Source organism: Haemorhous mexicanus, chromosome 1 (genome assembly GCF_027477595.1).
Source record: "Haemorhous mexicanus isolate bHaeMex1 chromosome 1, bHaeMex1.pri, whole genome shotgun sequence".
Taxonomy (NCBI): domain Eukaryota; kingdom Metazoa; phylum Chordata; class Aves; order Passeriformes; family Fringillidae; genus Haemorhous; species Haemorhous mexicanus.
The window spans coordinates 149,282,086-149,304,360 of record NC_082341.1 but is presented as its reverse complement, the minus strand read 5'-3'; positions in this window follow the sequence as shown (position 1 = coordinate 149,304,360).

Sequence of the window (22,275 nt, the reverse complement as noted above, 5' to 3'; positions counted from 1 at the left end):
CCAAGCTGTTTTGGTTTGGAAAAGATTTATTTTTCTAATTGGAACCATTTTGTTAACCTTAAATTAAAAGAAATGGGAAAAAAAAAGTATATCCTGTTTTCATACTTTTTATTTCATTTCATAGATATCAGGGATCAAATTTAGAGCTGAGAAATACCCTTGCAGGAAACAAATTAAGTGACAGAAGAGTGGGAGGATAAGAGTTGTTATCCAAAATGTTCCTGACACCATCACACCCCTTCAAGTGTTTGTTAAATAATATATTATTAGTACATACAGCCTGGGAAAATGTCATTCTGAACAGGTGCTGCAGAGAAGGCAAATGTGACTAGGGTGATAAGACAACAGGCTGGGCTCTAATCACTGTCCTGCAGCAAAACCTGTTCAGCCCCAGCTGCTCTTAGAAATAATTTAGTACTTTCCATCTACAGCCTCAGTGTATTACAGTTCCAAGTGCAGCTTGAGGAGGAGCACCAGTTCAGCAAAGACTTCTGATGCCCTCTGCAGCAGTGCACTCTCTTGCCATCTTTCATTTACTCTGGCAGGCTGTCATGTTATATTTCAAGATGGCCAAAACCTTAGACACCCAAAGTCCTTGATGACCTTAACATCTGGTTTGAGGCAAATACCAGTAATGATCTGCATCTAGCTCATGTGTCTGTCTCCATGAGATCCATCGGTCTGGATGCTGTATGTGAAATACTAAATCTGACTCTGAAAAGACATCAGTCTGAGGTGTGAAATTTTCCCACTCACAAAAGAGCACCATGCTTTACTGCATATTACAGGCTTTTTAGAAGTTTAGACAAGAACGAGGGTTTTAACCCTCTAACAACACTGGTAAAACTGTGCCAGACACAGAGATATCAGCACCTTCAAGCAGGTCTGTAAGAACAATGAGAAGTCCTCTTTCTGTTTGGATCAGAGGACAATGGGGCAATGGATCAATGGACATAGGGAGCACATGTGATCCCAGCAGATGGATCCCAGCTATAAAACAGGTGTGCCCTAAACATTTGGACTTTGCTGCAGGTGAACTTAGAGTTCAGTTGTTGATGAGAGCTGAAATTTTCAGCAGCAAAGAGGAAGAGAGTCTCTCAGTGTATCAGCTGTGGTATATGCAGGGTGAGAGAAAGGGTTAGAGGCTGTCTTTAGAGGTGGATGTATTTTTTCTTTTAATTTTTCTACAGTTTTGCAGATGCACCTGGTTTGGTTTAGTAAATATGTCCTATTTCCTTTTCCTCTGGTTTGAATGAAGTATGATTTTGGGGTGACTGTAATTGGCTACAGGATGGTACTTGATACCTGCAGCTGTGGTGCTTTAGGGTCTGGGAGGTTTCCAGCTCCTGTGTCCATCCAAAGAGTACCCATGGAAACTGCACAAGGTATTTTGGGAAATGGAAATTTGGTGTCCTTGGAGAGTTTCTTCCAGTGAGTATTGACAACCAGAAAAGTAGTCTGATGTTAGCAAGACAGTGAGAAGAACATCTAAACTAGTGGTTTCAAAGTTTAGATTTCTGTGGTAAAAAGAGGCCAGGAAAGCCTAGGCAGCAAATTAGGGACCTGTTTTTTAAAATGATGTGGCTTATCTAAACAGAATGCTTTCTGCATGGATTTAAATGTAAGATCTCATAGATCGCTTCAGAAAATCTTCATTAGAACTTTCTAGTCTGACTGCAATGGGTCAGCCCACAGTACTGTAACACATGCTATAAAATAATTCATGCTTAAGAGGAGAATGTATACTATAAAAATTGTAAAATCCAACGAGTCTCTGAGACAGATAACTACTCTGGAATTTAGAAACTCCTGAAGGCAACAGGAGAACAATGCTTTGTTTGCCAATGAAAGATCCGAGGATGAGCTTCCTCCGGGCCATCAGGAAACACCCAAGGGTGATCATCCCTTGATAGATACCATCTATCAAGATAACTGAAGATGCCAAGAAAGATACATCTGAATACTCGACTTCCCCTGACATGATCAGCGTCTGCCACTGTGGCATTGTGTTTTTAAAGATTTGTTGCTATTGGTTGTGTTAGTTGTTTTGTGTTAAGAAAATGGTTTGGTCCTTGGTTCCCCCCATGCTCTCCCCTCACGATGGTTTGTCCCAGGTTGTTTGTTACTTTCCTTTCCCGCCACTTGCCTGCCCATCAAATCCAGTGATCCTTCCCTCCTCCCTCCCTGCCCTTATAAGTCCTCTCCCCTCCCAGTGGTGCCACCTACTGCCCTTGTCATTTACTGTAACCACCCCCCTTTTGTTCGAGATTTTTCGATGTCAGTCATCCTTACTGTGCTGTATGATTTGCCTTCAGGGCTTTTCCCCTCCTATGTATAATTCCCATTGGTCCAAATGTGTTGTTCACGCCTCCCCTGCCCTTTCCTTATTGGCTACCCTGAGTCTCCTCCTTCCACGCCCACTCCCTTTATCAGTTCCTCCCCAAGCTGCTCTCCCTTGTCGCTTGCCACTGGACCCATTGAGCAGTAAAGCCTCATTGACAGCCACGCAAGTGTCCTCTCTTTTCTTCCTTTACCTTGGACTCCTCCTGGTCTCATCCTCGCCTGTGCCACCCACGCCACAGACGACACCACCACCTGGGGTCCTCTAAGAGATCCTGGGGGTGGCAAATCTTGTGGCTGCCTCCGGCCAAGGTTGGGGAGCAGCTAGCCGGGACTGACTTGCTCCCGTGGCCGCAGGGAAGGACCATATGCCACTACTCAGGAAACAGTGATGGTCCAGTCCTGCACAGAGAAAGAAACCTTCATGCGTATGGTTACAAAAGAAATAGGGGAATCTCTGCTTCACGCATAAAAACCTGTATACAACAGCGTCGCTGGAAACATAATTCATGAACAGAGGGAGGTCTGATGTGATAGAGGTCGGATCTAGGTTCACCCAGCGCCGATCCCGGGCTCCACGCTGTCTCTTTGGCTGTGGGTTTTTGAGGACTGTATTTTGATCAGGAAAATAAAATCTTCCGCATTTATTAATTTGGATTTCTGGCTGATCATTTATAACAGTACCTATGTAGGCAAAAAAATGGGAATTTGTTGTCAACATCAGCATATTAGTAAAAGCCCTATTATAGAACTTAAAGAACTAGTGGTTTAGTATTTTTTGTCACTGTTACATATGGTTTAGTGGTTTGTGACAGCTCCTGACCAGAACATACTGATGCAGACCTTCTTGCTGGTGTTAAGAGGGAAATATTTGAATCACTTCACTGCTGATACTCCCCACCTCAGATCTATCCCATTTTCCTGCCACTCCTTTCCTGTCCAGCTAGCTCCCATCACAGTATTTCCTTTTGAACTCTGTTTCAACAACATTTTCTCAGATTTTCAGCCTCATACTTAAAGTAGACCTCAAGCCTGGCCTCTATTGCCCTTGGGTATAAAACAGTGAAGCCCTATGTTGGCTCGAAGTTTAACTAGCTCTCTGGATAATATGCTAAAGAAAGTTCTTGGCACTTGCTTCTAGTTACATTTTTGTTACAGATCAAGTGCTTATGTCCATAAGAGCATCTTCATTTCTTCCCCTTCCTTCTCTTGTGTTATAGTCAAACACCTTCAGGCAGAAAAAGCTTTCAGAAGCACTTGACAATAATAGAGCCTTTATCTCATTAGAAAGAATGAAATGTCAGTAGATACATTGGAGGGCAAAATATGATTTAATAGCCTAAATCGAAGTTCAGTGATGCCAGTGAAAACATCCCTGTGGAAGGACTGCAGGAGAAAAAGCAAGTAGATATGAAGGCCATCAAATCAAAGGTACCAGATATCAACTCTGGGTGATTTCTTTGAAAACAGCTTAGCATGAAGTTAAATATACCTCCACATATAAACAAACATACCCACAGTCTTACATAAGCTTGGGTTTGGTCTAAAAACAGGGAAAAAGAGAAGAATCTTAGAATGTTCCTTTTGGCTTTTGTTAGAATTTTTACTTATCTTTCTTTACATCTGTGGTTCTTCCTGGTAAGAGAAGTTTTTCTTTTTATTGTTTGTTGATGTGCAATTTTTCTGCCTGAGATCATTCACAGAGAACATAAGAGAAGGACTTTTTTGATCCTGACTTCAGAGGAAAAGTCAGTAATGTATTGAGAAAGAGAATTAAGCATTACATGAACAGAAGGGAGAGAGGGCTGATGTTTGTGCTCTGCACAGTGACTATTGTCTCTCAATTCTATTCCTTGAGCACGGTAGAAACATGGGGCAATTCAGTAATGCATTGAAAAAAACTCCACTTTCTGCTAACCATTTAGACAACATAACAATATACTGTGGAGAAGCTCGTGCTGCTAAGGGGTATTCAGAATTAACAGTAAGGTTTAGGTCATTTTCCCACAGGCAAGTACAAGGTTACTTGTTATTCCAGAATCACTTGTCAGAGCTGTCACTTGCCCTGTCACTTCAGATTGCCTCTCTATTAGTCCCAGAGTTGTTTGATATGGCCCCAGCCAAGGAAGCCTGGTGACAAAAATATCAATGTCTTCACTAGCAATGCCAATTACTTTGTGGTACATATTCTTCATAATCTCAGATTAAAAGACACAAATGTAAAAAGAGCCTATGTACCTCAAATAATCCAAGAATCCATCAGATTTTAGAGCACAATCATTGTGAAAACACTGGTGATTATTTTCCCAAACATTTAGCAATTTTGCTGGTGACTCCCACTAGTTGAAATATTTTATATTCCACCTGCTTGGTATTCAGCCTGAGAGAGAGTGGAAACCACTGTCAAGAGAGCACAGCAGTCAACCTTTGCTCTCAAAATGGTTGTAAAACACTGGATACTTCTCTACATCCTTCTCTACAAGCACGATTTGTCTTCCAGTTGCAGAAACCTTGTATCCCATTGCACTGCTCCTCATGTGCACTTCAGATAATAAAGTTTGTGGGGTTTGTGTACTTTACCAACTATTAGTGGACCTCTTATTTTTACTATCTTATTTTTAACTTTCTAGATAACCAATGATGTTCCTGCAAAGGCTGTCTTTTCACATCTGAGCACTGCCCAAAATCTTTCCTTTATAGTGGGGGCAGTTTGATGTGGGTGTCAAGGAGAGCCTTTCTGATTCTGAGGAAATTTGCTTTGGTCCTCTTGCAAATTTAACATTTGAAGTGCCTTCTCGTATCTATCATCAGCTGCTCATCAGCTTGCATGTCTTGTAACTGAGTTTTGTTGAGATGTGTGTTTGACCAATTCCACATCTGTCTTTTAGTGGTGGTTACAATAGAGAGTACTTGAGTGAATTAAATGCCCATTCATGGCCTTGTTGCAAAATTCTCTAGAGAGCTGCAATTTCTCCTGAGATAATAGTTCTTGAGATCCTCCACAGCGTACATCTGAAAGTTCTTCAGCTTTTTTCTGTGTAGCATTTTTTAGTCCTGCACTTCTTCCATTGTCATGTCTGCTGCTGATGGAATTATGTGCAGCAAGATATGACAGCATCTTGACATCAGAAATTACACAAAGCTGTTCAATAATATCTTTTGTGGTAGTCTTTCTACAGACAAGTGTATCCTGCCATGGATTTTCTCTGATGCTTACAGTTTTCTTCCACAGAGTCTTATTTATTTCAACTGCTAATTCAATGTTGATATTTGTCTGGCTGCGGGGAGGTGTGATGTGCTGTGAGTGAATTCTCATAGCTGAGTAAATTGTGCAGTCTGACTGCCAGTGAACTGCTGTTTACTCTCATCAAAAGAAGGCCTGGGATAGCAGGCCTTGTGGGAAATCCCCGCTGCTCTGCCTGTGATGGCTGTTCTGATACTGTCAGACAAATTCCTTACCTTGCAGAAACCACAGTAAGAGTTTGTAACACTGAAACAGTGAAAGACATAATTAGGCACAATATTTGCTTCTGCATTGTTCTGTGATCTGCCTGGATATTACATCTTCCTTCTGATTTCCTGCTTATTACAGCTTTTACGAAACCTGGAGAAAATCATGAGAGCTACTGGAGGAGCTAGAGTTTGCATGGAAGTAAAATCTGTTTTTGTCCTCCTCATGGCTCTGAAGACAAGCTTTGCATATCTCCAAGCCCCACTCAATCACCTTGCAGGGTTACTTGCCCTAGTACACAGAAGTGATTACAGTTGGCATTTCTGCTTTCCAGGTCTGTGCTGTACATTAGATTGTGTGAAAGTAACAATGTCCACATTTCCTCCTTGCTCAGGCAGCACCTGAGCCACTCACCCAGTGTAGTATATGGTAGAGATAATTCATACTATATATGTGTATAAAATATTGTAAAATCCAAGTTATGTCTTTGATCACCCTGGCTGGGAGCAGAGTCTCATTTCTATTCAATTGGTTCCCTGACAACATTAAGATAATATCAAGTCTGTTAATGTATGAATGAAACCTTCCCAGGCCATGACTGCTGACTTCCCTGGAATGTCTAAGCCACTCACGAGGTCCTGCACCTGGGAAGATTGCATCTACCACACTCAAGCACCTGGCGCCACGCTGCTACATGTGAATGCAGGCTCTTCCGAAGAGTCCAGACAACCATCCAGACACCTGGACTGACTTTTGTATATTTCTGCACATGTATGGCCCCAGTTCTACATGTGAAGGGACACAAAGGAACATTCAGTCATTTCTGCCTCAGGCAGAATAAACTGTATATAAGCTAGCTGCATGAAACAGTCAGGGTGAACCACTGGGGAGACGCTGGCACTTTGTTGGTCAGATCTCAGTTCACCCAGCGCTGACACCTGGGGTTGATGCTGCCTTGGCTGTGGTGGTTTTTGAAATTCTATTTTTGTTAATGATCCAATAAATCTTTGTTAAATTTTATTGTAAATTAGGCTGCTGATTTGATCATTTATAACACCCAGTGTTTGCTGCCTGAACAGAAAAGGATAGGAAAAGTGTGAACATTTTTTATCCTTTGTTTTACCTGCTTCACTGCCTAGCCCTTGTCCAGAGCAAGGATTCAGCTCTTGGATGGCAGTGACATCCCCAAATATCATTCTACAGTAGCTGACAAAACAATCTGGTCTGATGGAATTTTAGCTTTTCTACCCTGCTAGTTCTAGGAGAGTGGACAAGAGTGTGCAGGTCATGTGCCACATGCTGCCTCTACTGTTTCCAATTCCAGGCACCAGTGTTGTCATCTTCAACTCTGAAACACAAATGCTCTCTACCAAAATCTAATTCCATATGATCTGCTCATATATGTGTATATATATATGTTCACCAGTGCTATCCAAGATATGGTGGGGCAATTGCTCTACTTATGAAACAGCTTCCAATGACCAGTTCTTGCCAGTGTCTGTCTCTGGTTCCAAACATCCCAGTTTTGCCTTGATGACCCTTGTTCAGTCTGAGTCTTTGGCACCGATCTCATTTAATTCTGTCTAGACAAATATACAGCTTCTGTACCCTGCAGTAGATAAACTTCTATTTATCCAGATTGTGAAATCATTAATAGTGTTAAAAGGGATTTTTTCTTCCATTATTTTACATTGGACCATAATTGCAAACCGATATTGCATTAAGTGAAGAGCATCATACAGGAGCCCTGTAAGGAAGGTAAAGATTTTCTGGTAACCAGCTAACAAGTCTGTTGAAAAGTTTCACAATGCGCTGTTTCAGCTCAGCATTTTTCCATTTTCTGTCATTTTCTATTTCTTCCTGAATAGCCTGTCTCAGATTTAGTGCTGATAAGATGAGGCATCCATGAGTTTTAGTTAACAGAATCAGCAGAAATTGTAGTCTTCATCTTTTCTTTGGTGTTCTGCTCTGATTTTGCATTACCAAAGCAATTTTATAATATTTCACAGTATATATTAATGCAACTTTCCATGATTGCCATATGGCTCTTTTATCTGATCAGAGCTTGAGGTATTCTTTGTACTGGATTTGTAACTGATGTCTCTAACACTGAGCTTTTTCTGGTGCCTGGCTTTGCCTCTCCTCCTGGTGTCAGCTGCACAAAGGACAGCTGGTTTTGCTATTTTTATTTGTATAAATGTAATTAATATTAGGGTAAAAATATTTCCTTAAAAGTACTGTTTATTTCTTCTTGTAACATAGCTTTTAGTTAGGATTTAATATTAAAAAAATAGAAAAATATTTCCAAGTGAAATATGGAGAGTATTTCCTGCACTATTTCCTAAATATTTAATTTTTTTTCATTCTGATGCTCCTATGGGTTTCTGCTGCTATTATGTATTAGCCTCATTTCAGATTTCTGCTCTGAGGCCAGGTAAATGCCTGCCCATTTTCACTAGTCATTTGAAATGTGAGCTCTGTTCCTACTCTTATACACCCCTGTATAGGGGCTTAGAAAAGATGTTTTTGTCTCCCTAAACATTTGTACTAAAACATTTTATTTGTTCTATTAAATACTTTGAAGTCTGTTGGTATATTTATATCTTATTCCATTCTCATAGATTCAATATTTTAATTTGATATGATGCCTTGTGGATTGGCAAATGCTTTTGGAAATTTCCTGGTGACCTAAATTTAAGCATACCACAGACTTATTCTATTACACTATTTCTGGTCCTTATTATACCTCTCTGTAGCCTGGTAACATTCTTTTAATTTTATCATTCTACAATCAAAAGAAGATTTGACTTCTAAAGGATTGATTTCAGTGTGGTTAAAGATAAAATTTTATAGGCTGCCATCATTAATATTTTCATTGTGTTGGAGGAATTTATCTTCTTATTTGTTCTTTTTAAAGAGAACTTTATCATTTTTAACTCCTGGATTCTGATTTTCCATCATTTATTTAGGATTTAACAAAGGTGAAAAGAAACCAGACCTGATAGTCTTTCCATTCCTCTTCTTTACATGGTTCTGTGTCTCTTACATGGCACTTTTTAGAGAACTGTTCCCTAAGGGTGTAGTTGCAATGACTGTCCACAAACACTGTGGTCCAAGTGCATTAATCTTTGGAATTTGATTTGGCATCGCTTCTCACATGTGTTGTGTAAGCCTGCACTGCATACCCCAGCTGCCTCCTTACCTCCTGATTTTACCCCAGTGCTGGATTTTGGCTTCCTTTTTCTACCTCTCTCAGGTCAGGATTGAAGGCACTTGAGATGATAGCTGGCAATCAGACTCAGGTGTTTACTATTTCTTATCAATGTTACAGTCTCAAGCAGTGAGTTCTGCAGCCTTTCATTAGCAAGGCACAAAATGACTATCTCCTGTGACAAGGTCTTTTAAGACTAAACTATCCAATTAAGAAATTACACCTAGATTTTTTTTCACTTTTAACCCAATAACTGATCCCTCAAAGCCTGCGGTACAGACTTTTCTGTCCAATTACAAAATATGACTCAGACCCAGGAAGAAGAAAGTGAAGAAGGAGGAAGAAGAAGGTAAAGAAGAACGACCTGTCTCCACCCTAAAACCTCCATCTTGCTTCATATATATTTCTGTATTCTAAACCACTAAACTCCAAGTTTTCTACCCTGTGATATTGCACACTTCTAACCAACTACTCACCCATAATCCCAGTGCTATCAATCAATTTTGGAAACCTGCTCCTTGGTCTCAGGTCAAATGCAGTGCTCTTCTAGAAGTCAGAGCCTGTCAGCACAGAAAGTCTAAAATTCTCAGCACCCAGAGCTCCAACACCCCAGAGACAACTCTTCCACTCCTGGGACATGCTCTCAGCACATGCCCTGCTCAGAGGAAGGAGAAGCTGTCTCACATGCAGCCCTTGATTTGAGCAGTTTCAGCATCAGGATTCTGCTGAAACAAGGGTGCCTGTGCCCACAGATGAGGTGTTTGTTTTTTTCCTTCTGGAAAAGGTAAGGGAAGGGACACTAAAGCAGGTATGGCTGCTCACAACAGGGCTGATTGCTGGAAATCTCACTGCTCCTTGGCTTCCCCAAGGCTCCCATTCCGGTGGAGTAGTGCTTGTCCCATCCCAAAGCACTGTTCTCTGAATGGTAGTTGTCCAGCTGACCATGGAAATGCCTCCTAGGCAACGGTGCATTGTCATGGTCAGGCATTTCCATGGTCAGTTTCACTTTGCAGCTTTTTGTCCTATCCTGGAGAATGGATTCTGTAAAATTGAGCAGATATCACGGATTGGTTTACAACCAGTCTCTGTTCTCAAGCTTTCCTCTAAAACAGAGGATGAGAACTTTCCTTTTCCTTTAATGGGAGCTGTAAATATTATATTGTCACAAGTCTAAGGTATTTATGCCTTAAGTTTATAGTTCTGGGCCAAAATCTCTGCTTAAATCCAGCTCTGGCTTATGGAAATGTTTCAGTGAGAATTAAAATTCCTTTTCTGCCTACTGCCTCAATTTTTATTTATTTCCTAATTCTTTTCAATGAAAGATGATGAAACAGGACTATAATGACATCACAATTCTTTCTGGTCAGGGAATTAGTAATGCTGGGTTTTTTTACCTACATAAACACCCTTGAGAGACTTTTTCATATCCACCTGCCTTTCAGAGAGCTGTTGGATAATGTAGTGTCCTACTCAGTATCCTCTCAGGGTGGTTTTAAATATTAATAAAGCTGGGAAAATACACGCAGTAGTTAGGCTATTTTCAGAAGCTTAAAATTGAAGCCCAAGACCTAGAAGCAGGAAGCAATTTGGTCTGAGTTTAATGACAGAACAATAGAGACTCCTGGATAAAAATTTAGCTGCAACAAGAGATTAATATTTAAAAAACCCTTTGCAAATGTTGCCCTGTTTTCCTAAAATCCTTGTTCTAACTGACGTGACTTCTGTGGGGATGGAGAACTTAAACTGCTCAAACACTCAACTATTTCCCTTCTCAGTGAAGGGAGAACAAAGATGGTGAAGGAGATGGATTGTATAATGGGAAAGGTTTGAAAGGCTGTTATGCATAGGGTTAGTATGGAAAATCTCAAATTTTATTCTGATCAGATATCATGGTTTAACCCCAGCTGGCAACTAAGCACACACAGTCTCTCACTCACTCCTCTCCTGCAGCAAGATGAGGGGAAGAGAAATGGAAGTCTAAAAGTGAGAAAACTTGAAGGGTTGAGAGAAGAGCAGTTTAAGAATTGAAATATTTTTTCTTTCTATTAATACAATATTTTAAATTATAAATTGTAATGGAAAGGAAGGTGACAAAGACATAAATCATGCGGCAGACAAGTGATGCAAATAAAACCAGTTGGCCACGACTGACCAGCCAAAGCCCAGCCAGTCCCTTAGCAGTGGCCCCTGGTACCAAATTCCCCACCTATTTCTGCTGAGCATGATGCCAGTAAGGAATATCCCTTGGGTCACTTGGGGTCAGCTGTCCCTGCTGTGTCCCCTCCCAACTCCTTGCACCCCTCCAGCCTCCTCGCTGGTGGGGTGGGGTGAGGAGCAGAAAGGGGTGTAAGCCCTGCTGAGCAAGAACTGAAATATCTGTGTTTTATCAATACTCGTTCCAGCACAGCCCTACTCTGACTACTATGAGGAAGATAAATTCTACCCCAGCCAAAAGCAGCACATCAGAGACTCAAAGGTATGTGATTCCAGAAATGTGCTTTCATTCTCAGATAATATAAAAGTTTTTCATTGCAGCTGTTTAAATATTTGAACACTTTTGAAAGATTCTATGTGTGTAATCCTATCCATTGTAATGAATAGAATCCCTTTCTCTCCTTTTTTCTCATATTTTTTCCCCAAGGGATTTAAATTTGGCATTGAATTTCTTTTCAACTTCAACTTATATCTCATATATATGGACGTACATTTCTCTCAGGAACTTCTTTCCTTTTTTCAAGAGTTATGCCTGGATCTGGAAGAAACTTCAGTCATAAAGATCACTCTTTCCTTCCTTCTCATTCTTGCGCATTTTTTATATCACTGTCTGTCTTTTTCATCTTTTTAAAGGCTTACTGCCTTCCTTTTGAAGCTGGTTTTGTTCTTTGAACAATACAAGAATTCTTTGCTTCTGATACCTTTTTTCTTTTAAACTATTCTGTAATTTAGATTGCTTTCAGCACATATTTTATTTGAAATAGTAGTACAGAACTACACTAACAGGTCAAGAAAACAGCTCTCACTCTGCATGTTATTTACTTGTTTTCTTTTGTCTTCTTTGCTCCTTATTCCAAACATTCATATAATCAATGACTGAAAACTTTGTTATTGGCAAATCCCTCTCTGCTTTGGCCTGGTCCCTTGCATTATCCATTTGTCATTTCAAAGTTACTGTGTTTATGACTGTTGCCATGAGGTATTAGTTATTTGATGGAATCTTCTGTCGACTTGGGTAGCTAAACTGAATGAGCAGTTTGCTTGTTGCATTTGGTATAATTCTGATGTCACTGTCAACCTAATTTGGATTTTGCAGTCAAAGCTGCTATCATTGACATACCTTTGCCTGCCAGATGTGATGAGGGCAATTCACAATGAAGAAACACCTCCCCAAGCTCCTTCTTCACAACCTTTTTTAAAATTTGCCTTTTCTTGTTTCTGGCTTTGTGCTCCTGCTTCTGATGCTGCTCAGCTTCTCCAGGTCTCACAGAGGTCTTCTCTGAATCCATGTCCTGTGTCCTCTTCCAGTGTTACTGGCACTTGGACACTATCACCTTTTCTTGTAGTGACTGTCTGTTGTCACCTCTTTCCCTGGGATTCCCCCTGCTCCCGTGGAAGTCAATGGAAGCAGCATTTTAGAGTCAGTGCTTTGTGGTGGTTTTCCAAAGGCTCCAGGTCACAGACAGCCTCCCACCTGCATTTCTTCAGGAAATTCTCTGAAGATTTGGAGAAAGAAAGACCACTTAATTAGCCAGCAACTCTCTGAAAGGCAGGTGAATAAGTGTCTCAAATAGGTTTGACAGTTTGAAAGGGGGGCTGACCAATGGAATTATAATCTCTTTTACATTGTCAAATGTTGCTGGAAAATATGAGGAAGTTGAGGCTGAGGGAATTGCTAGTAGAATTGAATTATTTTATCAGTCTGGGTTGCATATCCATGGCCATGGGTCTCTAAGACAAACATAATACTGCTCTTTAACAGCCACTATTCACAGCCATGGCTCCTACCCAACAGTGGCATGCACCTGCATCATTCATATATACTTCCCTGCTATATGGACAATCACAGTATATGCCAAAGTTTGATTTGACACCTAACTTTAGATCCCATATGTTGTCTGACACTTTTTGTGAAAACATTTTTGCCTACAGCAGGTAAGAGCAAACTGCATTGAGCAATGGAGAATCCAAGTATGAGTTTCACTTTTAATATTTATTTTCTTTATTTTTTTTTTCTTTTATTTATTAGCTATGGAAATACTATAAGTTTATAAGAATTGTGACTTTTCCTAGACTAGACCCCACCTTCATTAAATAACAGCCTTTTAAAAAAGACAGTTTTAAGACAGTACTGGAAGGACTTTCCTTCTGCTTTTCCACAGAAAGAGTACAAGGCATAGGAAGAACAGGAGTACAGATGGTTCATTGACAGGAATTGCAGTTCATAAGCTGTCTGCAGGCAGATGCCCCCAGTCATAGCAATGCCACGATGGAGACCTTGGTGTCTGTGCACTTCAGAAACTCCAGAGTAGCTGTCACCATCGTGGTAAAACAGATTCTCTTAGAAAAAAGTTCTTTAAGGGAAGATATGAATCTCATCCTGAGTGACTCAGAGACCCATTCAAGCACCAAAATGTCTTCCTTTTTACTTTGAATGAGGGTGACAGACTCAATCATGGTGTCATGATTGCAGATTGCCAGTAGAAGCCCATCACTTTCATGCAGTTTGGTGAGAAAGAAGAATCCCTGGTCAGGAGACATTTTTTTCCCTTTAAAAAAATGGCTCCTCTAGATGGCAATACAGAATATGCCTTTATTTGCATGCCCCAGATCCACCTGATGAGGTGCTTTCTTCTGTGTGGATGATATAGGGAGTCTTGTGAGCTCAGTCCTAACTTGGGCAGCCTGTTAAACATGTACATTAAAACATACTCTGTGAAAATTTCACACAGGTGCGTGCTCTCCTCAGGTAACTCTAAGGAACTACCCGTGGTCACTGCCCAGTTCAGAGCTCTGAGAAGAACAGGACACCTGAGCAACCACTGAGTTCATGGTATTAAGACCCCAGTTCTCTCAAGCAGTGCCTATTCCAGTGAATTCAGGAGTGCCAGGGCAGTGTCAGGCAGCCATCTACACTGACAAGTCCCTGGGGGGGTCCCTGGTGCCATTTTCATCATCACCAAACAGTTCCCTTTTGACAATTCCTATGCATGAAGGAGTTGTCACAGTCTTCAGCCAGATTGCATGGAACCACTCATCTTGAAAGTAAACTATTCTGGAATCACAGACAAGGCCTGACCACAGAAATATTTTGCCACTCTACAGGTAATCCTAATACTCCTAGGGCTGGTGCCGGAGTATCCAAACAGAAACCCCATGAGAAATTCACAGTTTACAAGGAAAATTCAAATTTTACAAGACAAACATTCACACATTATGACAAATTCATCCTACTTTTTGCTAATCTGTTCTTATTTTGACTGACTATAGACCATTTCCAAAATTTACTTATCGCCATGGTCAAATTTAAATAAAAAAAATCATAGTATTGAAATCAGAGCATACAGATGTGCATGAATTTGTAAATCTGATCTACAATATTTTAGTAAATAATGGGCTCTTCACCTTCCCTAATAAACACAAATATAGACAAACCCTGCACTCCCCATCTGTCACCAATTTAAAGGCTCTCACTATGACACTTTCCACTGATTCAAGATACGAAATAAAGATAGGAATATTTTCTGGGGGACATCATGGAAGCTTTAGAAGATCATCTTAAAACCTCTTGGAAATAGAAATTCAGAAGCAGAAAGAAATGCTAGGTCCTCATAAATTCCTGATGTTCCTCAACACAACTCTGTTGTTCCTATTAACAGAGAAATAATTACAGCTTGAACGGAGATGAGGCTAAACCTTCTCCTTTTTCTATTGCAGTATCCCTGAAGGTCTTCTCATCTTCCAAACCTCCTACCTGATTTTCACCTTCTCACTTCTGGTCTATAGTCAAGAGACACAGCTTTTCCAGCTCCCAGGCTGCATTCACTGACTTGATAAAGAGATTCTGCTTCAAAAGACTGTGAGAAAGGTTTGAAGATTTCACCTCCTTAGGTAACTGTCAGGGCTGGACCAAATCTTTAGTCATACCTCAAACTTTCTGTCTAAGCTAAGGGTTTGTTATTTTTTAAAAAAACCTTGATATGACTTAGTGAAAGTTAATAATTGTCTCTGTAACTGACCTTGTGTAGTAAAAGAAAAAAAAATTAATTTAGTACTCATTTCGAAAAGAACTGTATGTTGTGTTGTGTTTTACTAAAAGTGATTCATTAAAAAAAAAAATTATCTGGAAAGTTCTGTGGTAAGCCAGCTTTGTCTTCAGGTGAAGACTTTGCTATATTTTTACAGGATCTGTTTCCTAACAGATCTCCATCACATGGCTGCTCTAAGGATTGTAATGAAAACTTTAAATTCCCTACAGAATATTTCAGGGTCTCTGTGCTCAGGGAACAGTTCTGAGTATCTGAAAACTGTCATATTAAGCATAGTTTATGGCATTACAAAAGGCAAGCACTCCATGAAGTGATCATAGTGTGGTGACTTCCAACAGTCAGAAATATCTTTGCTTCCCACTACTCGAACCTGAAAATGTTTAATTTACAAACAGAAATGGCAGTCTAGAAAAATTTCCAAAATTCATGAGCAGCTTCTCTGTAAGCCCTCTCAGGTAACTCAGCACTTCATATTCCCCTTCTTCCCTTCATCCCACTGAACTACCAGCTGGACACCTCATGAGATCCACAGCCTTTCCTGTCAGCTCCCTGGGAGACTGAGCAGACTAACACAGTGCCTTTCTCTGCTATCTCTGTCTCTCAGACAGATCTTAAACACCTTTCTGTTCCTAGAGTTAGTTCTTAATCGTGGGTTTGCAATCCACAGAGATTGATCCTTCCAGAGCCAAGTGGGCCAGTCTATTTCTTTTTAAAATCTTAAGTATAACAGTCTGTTACCTCTTTAAAATCTTAAGTAAACAAGATCTTAGTACAGGAAAATTCCTTTTCTCCACAGCAGAAAAGTCAACTTGAGAAGCACAAGTAATAGGGAATAATTAATGACTTTAAGTACCATTGTTTAAGGAAAGGAGAGTAACAGATACACTTAGTAGAAACAAATCAAATTAGAGGGAAATTGGCTGTAAATAAATGTAAGATACAAATTAGAGTAAAATGTTTGTCTTCCTCTTTTCTCGCCTAGATATTGAATATACTAAGGTATTATTCTCAACTACTTGGTGAATGCCTTAGCTCCAATTTTATGTTTTCTATTATTCATTTTCTATTCTAATTTTTCTATTACTAATTTTTTTTTTTCTAGTATGTATTTCACACTTGGGAGTTGCTGATATTCCAGTATGATGTAGAAGGAGGAGCTTAGATTTTCCCAACAAAAACATCTACATTGTTAATCCCAAGGAGACCCAAACCCACTGAATTCTGCAGATAATCTTACATGACATGAATCACTCCTACTCTGGTTCTTCAGCAAGCAAATATAATGTACAAAGTTATCTACCTGAACAAAGCTGATATCAATAATCTAAAAGGTGGGATGCACATGATTTTTTGTAGAATTCAAACTAAAATGAAAGGAAATGGTCAATTTTGTTTGTTGAAATATATAGTGGGGAGTTAAGAAATATTTAACTTTGAATTTATTCTAAGTAAAAACATTTTTTATAAAAAAGCTTACAGTAGAACATTTTAAATGCTCTTTTTTAAAGGCTAGAGTATTTATTTAGGGTTTTTTAAATGCAGTTGTATTTAAAATATAATAACCCACAGATCAAGCACAACCTTCAACTGTCCTTTTAAAAGTTCTATGTTGTGAAACACTTGTCAAATTAGTTTGTTTCCAGTTAATTAAAATGAAACATAACCAGACCAAAACATTTTCTAATTTGCAGCTCTCCTCCTTAAATCAGTATTTTTTAACAATATGAACTGTCTGGTTTAATTAACAGGGAATAAGACTCTTGAGTTTGGTCCTGTATCACATCTTGTATAAAATAGTGTTTCTAATCCTGCATTAATTTACTCCCCACCATGACTAGCACAGTTCAAAGACAAAAATTAATATTTTCAGGGCTTAGCTATGCACAGTTATCTAGGCTCCTATCTTTTAATCTTGATTTCCACCCACGCCACAGCTCCCCAAGCAAGAGGATTAAGAAAATAGGACAGGGAATGCATTACTCTCATTGTACTCTAATGCATATGGAAGTTATTGGAGGATAATACAGCACTTTATCTAACCTCAGCCTGCTCCAAAGTACACTCACCAAGTCACATTTAAATGGCCCACTATGTATGCTATTATTTTGTCCTTGCACAGTCCTTGACAGCAAAGGGAAATGGTCTGTGAATTTTGACATCCAACTGTTACAGAGAGAAGCGAGCTCAGACATAAGAAGGATTTTAGGATTTTTCCCATTCCTACCCACACAGCTCCTCCAGACCAGTCCTTAAGTGACTCATCTCAGTGGGGTTGATGTGAGAACAGGGTTAGAAAATGTCACTTCTGCAGATAACAGTGTAAAGACTGGTGCTATGTTCATGTTATTTCTCACTGGTAAGATTCTGATGCCCTGCATCTGCAGATGCTGTGTTGGCTGCAAAACTGGGGTGCCTATTGGAGTGGCTAGCACTCCTATTCCATGACCAGTTCCAATTTTTGGAAAACAGGAGTGAATTTCCCTTGGATTGGCAATGCAGTGATGACAGGTTGCCATCCTATCACCACTGGCTCCATTAAAGCATGCGGCGTGTGGGAGGCAGTGGGGTAAGACACCCAGAAACTGGTTCCTCTCCAGATTTTCTCTCTGAAACCCATTTTCACAAAGTTCATCCCTGTCAGGGAAAATGAGTAAACTCCATGACTGGGCCTATAATAGTTTTGTATTTTTGTATTGTTATCATGTTAACATGCAACTCAACAGATGCCTTGTTGGTGGAAGTAGGCAAAAAAGATGGAGGAAAGGGGAGGGGGGAACACAATAAAATTTGGTTCACTTCAGAAAAATGACTGTGTTTTTGGTTTACACTTTCACTGTTGTCAGTGGCCCATCTTGCTGCTGCCACCTGTGTGGAGCAGAGTTCAGATGCTCCATCTCATTAAATTTAACTACGGCTCCCTAAAATTCTCCTTCCTAGAATTCCACTCAGTGAAATGCTTAATTAAAGACAAGTTCTCATTGTTGTTTGATTCTTTGAAGTTGTTGTTCTACTGGAATATGTCTCTGTCAATAAATACAAAATTACCTTTTATGCCAGTATGCTCCATTAAAAAACTTATACAGAACTGTAACCACATTGCCCAACAAATGGATCCTGAACATTCTTTCACATTACAGAAAGAGAAAAAATGTTATTTAGGGAAAGAACAAGAAAGGATGGAAACAGTTGGTTAGCAAGGGACATTAAGCCTGAACGTTTTTGTTTTTGTATTTGGACATATGACCAATTTGGCAACAGAAATAGAGAATGCAAGTGATTATCCATTTACACATTCTTAATTCAAATTAAAAGGGAGATGATGTTTTTTTTCCGCTGATATTTTGGGCTAAGTCAAATCACAAGGCATGATAGGTGCAAAAGAGACAGTTTTGTTGCAGTTAATCACTGGCACCATTTGCTGTGCCACAGTCATTGTCTTGTCTGATTTCAAGTTCCTAATACAGAAAAGCCTGGCTTAACCTTTGTGTTGTATCTGCCAGACCATCGAGGATGTCTCAGATACCACGAGCCACTTTCAAGTAGTGCTAAGTACTTAAATGCAGTTGACTGAATTGACCCTTACCAACAGCTGCAAAAACATAAGTGGCACATAGTAATTTAATACACCAAACCCTACAAAATTTGGAGAAAATTAGAGAAACTCCTTTAATTTATATGAAAATCCAATTGTTTTCAGTACTTTTGAGTTGTTAAGTAACAGATTTTTTTTTTTTCTGAATTGAAAGAAAATACTGCAAAAAAAGTGTAATGATTTAGCACCCTCAAAAGAACATACAGGTTGATAATTCCTGAAGCTTTTACAAAAGACTTTGGTCTTTTCAAGTATGCTCCTTGGATGCTTCATCTATTTTTAAATCACTCTAATGCATTGTCTCCAAAGGAAAAAAATGACCTTTTTGTGATCTACACTTAACCACAGCATGCAGGAGGTCGGGCCTGATAATAACCTATAAAAATAGGCTTATTGTGTCAGAACTGTGATACAGTTATTCCACTATTTTATCTCTGACAGTGGCCAGCAGTGACTATCTGGGAGGTGGCATTATGCAGCAAATACTAATACTTCCCAAAAATGCTCTCCTTGCTTCCAGCAGTTTATAGAATCATAGATCCATTTAGATGACTCAGTGACTTCCAGAAACAGACGGCTGTCCTTGTAAATAGCAGCCTGGGAAGTTTCTCCATCCTGTATGAAAGCTGCTCTCTTCAGTTTTTTTCAATTTGCCACTTGCTAGTTTCCTTTAAGTTCATTTACAATAGGGAGTTTGGGTTTCATACCTCAAAAGACAACAAAATCTGATCCACATCCATCTTCTTTAGGACACCTATTAGTTATAGGTCTCAGTAATATCAGTAATACCCTCCTGAACTGTCTCTTTGTAGGTTGAAAAGGCCTCCCTTACATAAGATGCAGAACCTTTCCCAGACCTTTCATCACCCTTTGTTTTGTTCTAAAAATGTTTCTTGCTCCTTTTCTTCTTTTTTTTTTTTTAATTTTTTTTTTTTTTTTTTGTTAAAAAGTTGGGGGAATGAGACTATCATAGCCTACAGAAGATGTGGACATACTGTGGACCTGTGCAGTGGTATAGTTATTTTTTTTAACTTATTTTTTCCCTATAATCCTGAATATTCCACCTGCTTTATTGACATTGCTTATCAATAAGTTAATAATTTGACAGAATTATGTACTGTAACCCCAGGTGTTGTTCCAGAGTAATAACAGTCCAATTAAAACCAATAATTTTCTGTGGAAATTTTGGACTGTTACTGCTTAAGCCTCACTCAAAATTTACCTGCATTTAATGTCATCTGTCTTTTTATTGCTTCATTATTCAGTGTTGTAATAACTTCCAGAAGCCATCATCTTCCCTGTCTTCCTTACCATAAATTACTTAGTGTCATTAGCAAATTTTTGCCTCATTATTCACATCCTTTTCTCAGGATAGACACTAGGGAACTCTGCCACTGACCTACCTATGCTGGAAATCTAATTCCTCCTTGCTATCCCCATTTTCCTAACAATTAACAAATAACTCAAGCAGAAAAGGAGCTCCCATTTTATACTACAGCAGCTTTGTTTTGGAAAGATTGCTTTATGCCTTTCCTGGCTTTTTATTGAATATCTTTTGGAAGGTGAGATAAATATATTAAGAAGTCCAAATGAATATATTATTATTAAGAGCACACATTTTTTGGTTCTTCAAAGTGTCCCTGTAGGCAGTTAAGGGCTGACTTCTTTTCCAAAGGATACCTTGGCACACACCCACTATTTATCCACGTGTCCATCAATTCTGCTCTTCATTAAAGGTACTACTGAGTCTCACACCATTACTCTGCAGTTCCTGAAATCTCCTTTCAAAGGTCTGGTTGGCTTCACATTAAGCAACTTCCAGTTCTCTGGAGCTTTTGCACAAGTATATTGATCATATTTATCCTATTTAATTTAATTTATAATGATCACATCAGTCTTCTCATAGATGAAAATTCATGTAATATAAAGACTATTGAGTTATACAGTACAGGATCAGTCATTACATTCTGTTTATTGCTTCACTTTTACAGTAATTACAATACTTCAGTAGGAAAAAATCAAAATTCATCTTTTTGAAAAGGAATTCTCCATTAGCATAATCTCTGTAAGACTTCATTTTCAGTAGTTCTCAATTGTTTCTATCTCATGGGCTGCTTTAGATATCCATTAGCATAAAACAGTACTTCCTTTTGTCATCCACTGCTCAGTGTTCAGCATTTTCTTTTAATCAGAGAGAAAAAAATGAAAAATAATTCTCTGAATAGGATTTACTACATAGGCATAAAAACCTGATACAAAAAAGACATTCAAATATGTTTTAATTTCACCCAGTGCACCAGCACATAGCCCACTTAGCAAATAAATGATAATTTCACAGCTAGACAAGACCTGTTCTATTTATAGCTATGAAATAAGGCCTTAATTGAATCTCACCTACCATTTTACTTGCATTAGAAAACAGCACCCAAAAAATGTGAAAACAACATTTTTCAAATGAATATAAATAACCTATTTTTTTCACAAGTCAAGTACATTTTTCTTTTGAAGAATGGTACTTCTCCAACATAATAGTTTTTTTTGCTCAATAACCTGATACTGAGTTTTAATTCAGTTTGGTGCTCTTTCAAATACAGAGTTAATATGAAAAGAATGGCCTTTGGCCACTAGGGAAATGTGAGAAAGCTCTTGCCTCAAATACACTAAATATTATTTTAGAAATCAAATCAGCTTCTGTCTTTGGCAACACTTGCTGAGGAGGCTGTTTTTTGTATCACACTGCCTCTCTCATCAGAAAAGTCAAAAAAATGAAGGAATGTCCAAAAGATATGTGAAAAGCATGGTATGTAATTGTCATTTTTTCAGTTATTTTTTGTAGCTGGAAAAAACCCCAACATTTAGTCTAAACTATTGCTTTTGTTTCTCCTAATACATGGAGATCAACAGGCACATTGTAAAAAATTACTAATCCCTGAATTATTTCTCCTGAATTGTTATCTCCTGTTCCTCTTCTTCACAGATTCTAACTGTTTGATAATAAAACATAGGTACAAGGAGTACTACCCAGAGAAGCAGAAAGGATTCACAGTCTGTAAAAACTTTCCTTAACCCTCCAATTTCCCAAACCACTTGGTTTAATAATATGTAGCATCAGACTGGTACCAAAAGCTGTTCCTGGATGTGCTGCAGGACACCCTACCCTGTGCTCTCCTCCAGAGCAGTGAAGTGACACAATGGCCTCATGTCTGCTCAAGGTCCACATCAGGGGAGCAGGAATCCCACGGGCCTGAGCTGTCAGAGTGAATAATATGTAAAAAGGTGTATAATACTCACAAGAAGAGTGTTTTGATAAAACCATCTTCCTTACATAAATGGTCATTTGGAAAATAATACCAATTATTTTGCCTTATTCTCGGCTAAGAAACTAAATTTTCAGGGTTTTGGTTTGGTTTGGTTTTCT